Source organism: Leuciscus leuciscus, assembly GCF_965113295.1.
Source record: "Leuciscus leuciscus genome assembly, chromosome: 10".
NCBI classification, from domain to species: Eukaryota; Metazoa; Chordata; class Actinopteri; order Cypriniformes; family Leuciscidae; genus Leuciscus; species Leuciscus leuciscus.
The window spans coordinates 23650145-23652488 of record NC_138734.1 but is presented as its reverse complement, the minus strand read 5'-3'; the positions used below and the strand labels follow the sequence as shown (position 1 = coordinate 23652488).

At 37.7% G+C, this 2344-nt stretch overlaps 1 long non-coding RNA gene across 2 annotated transcripts; it reads right to left on the bottom strand.

Moving 5' to 3' along the window:
* Positions 1–388: 388 nt before the first annotated feature.
* On the bottom strand, positions 389–1566 carry LOC309508228. 2 transcript variants are annotated; one of them, XR_014209426.1, is made up of 5 exons: positions 1525–1566; positions 1310–1370; positions 1048–1145; positions 843–961; positions 389–735 (listed from the first exon to the last, which is right to left on the bottom strand). It is a non-coding gene; the product is annotated as an uncharacterized lncRNA (long non-coding RNA). The 2 variants fall into 2 exon arrangements; XR_014209427.1 differs by having other exon boundaries at positions 1052–1145.
* Positions 1567–2344: the final 778 nt, after the last annotated feature.

Below are 2344 nucleotides of genomic sequence, written 5' to 3'. Positions count from 1 at the left end.
TCTGTGCCGAATATTGTCGGAAACGAACCATGACGTATGCAGAGCGCTCGCGCCGGAGGTGTGAATGGCTCTAATTACCATATGAATAGCAGCTCCCGCCAGAGAAAGGCTTGAATTTCCTCACTCACTATTGGTTGAACCCACGTGGTTTAAACAAGCAAAATCACTCGTGATTGGTTGGCAGATCTGTTACTATTGGTCACCCTCGCTCATTATAAATTCAAAAAATTATAATATTCATATAAATAATAATATATAAATTATTTTTTTATATTCATAATATGCTATTCTGTGGTATATTCATGTCATTGTTAACCTATGGACTACACTATTATTACCATCAAGGACATGAATTTATAAAGGAAAGGAAAATTTGCCAGGGACATGCTGTTTATTCAAAGAAAGAGCTTTATTAGCACAAACACAAAACAATATACACCTATGTACAAAGCATAGATCATCTGCACACACAACAAATTGGAAGCTCAGTGTCTGTTTTCATCTTCGGAGCTGTAGGTGACTAGCGGCGTTCTCTCTGAATTCGATCCACTTTGAAAACATCTGTGGTGCGTTGCCCTGTATTTAGGAGTCGCCTCTAATCTCGACTGCAGCGTAGCACAGAGCTCTGTGAGCTCCTGGCTGGTGGTTGAACTTCATCGGACATCAGATCTATGGTGGCGCACTTCCAAATGCCCACCGTCATCCTCACCTAGCACACCGTCTCGCTTCTAGCAGCTGTAAAAACAACCAATACAGACAATCAGTACTGTGATGCACTGTGTATGGACACAAAACATCTATTAATGCACGTGAAAAATAGTCACATTGACTAAAAATCGTACCCTCTTTCTTCTCGCTCGACTCCGAGCTGAACTCTTCACAGCTTCGGCCTGCAATGCCAGATCTGGTTTTTTGTACCTGAAGCTCCTGCGTACTGTCTCGTAGTATGTCTTACAGGCAGCTGGAAAACAATTAAATGAGAGTGATATGAATAAAAACAACGCAAGTCACAGTAAAATGAAACAAGGAGAAAATAGTAAAAGTTACTTACAATGTTGTCATGATCAGCGTCATGAAAATCTGGACTTGCAGACATAGCTCTGAGTAAATGTGAGGTTACGCCCTCGTTATGAGGCGAGGTTACTCTATGGAAACAAAATGTATGATTAAGATCGTAAACTATAACGGATCTATTTTCTTATACAAGAGAATGAAAGCATATTCTTTGAATCTTACCTTTAAAATGTTTGTAAGTTTTTATGAAAGTAAAAAAATAAAAGAAAGTAAGAATCTTCTTTTTTTTTTTTACCTTGATCCAGTTCGTAGCGCCCACAATTTGTCTCAGAGTTGTGAAGATGGCATACTGCTTCCTGTAAATTACAGGATTATTTACTATTATTAAACAAATAATAGCCATCACTCCCATGACCTCTTGCTTTATGATGAAATCATGAAAAACAGAATATTCTTACATTTCACAAGGCCTGACAAAATACAAAAGTGACCGATGAGATGAATACTTACTGGGTGTCAACATCTGGTTGTTTGTACCTGAAGCTCCTGCGTACTGTCTCGTAGTATGTCTTACAGGCAGCTGGAAAACAATTAAATGAGAGTGATATGAATAATAGCTCTGAGTAAATGTGAGGTTACGCCCTCGTTATGAGGCGAGGTTACTCTATGGAAACAAAATGTATGATTAAGATCGGTTTATTATTAATAATAAAAGTTTTTTTTTTTTTTTTTTTACAACACAAGACCAGGAACATCCAAGTAATTATTTAAATAATCAAGTAAACACTCAGTAATGAAATAAGAACAAAGGAACAAATAACAAAAAAGAAACAAAACAGGAAAAATAAATACAAGGATACAGTTACAAACAGTGGATAATTTTTTTTTAATTGTGCAGTATTGTTGTTGCTTGATTAACATTAACAACACTGACAACAGCAGGTAAATTAGGTTACTGTCACTTTAAGACCTACTACAGTAATGACAAACGTCAATCAGTTATTACTCATTGTTTTACGTAAATACTCGCCAAGATGAATATTTTGAAGTCATTGTAGCTATGTGTATTTGTTCAAGTGCTATAAAGATAATTCAGTACTCTAACGCTGACAGGCGGTGACAGGGCCGGCGCGTGCACTTCTGCCGCTCTAGGCGAAAAACATTTGTGCTAGGGCTGGTCCGAATACCATTTTTTGAGCTTCGAAGCTGCGGTAGTAATGAACGAACCGTTCATCCAATCGACTTCACAAGGGAGTGCAGTGTAGCATTTGGTGGTGCAATATAGATGGACACGCGAGACACGACACGTTCAGAATTAATAAACTTTTAG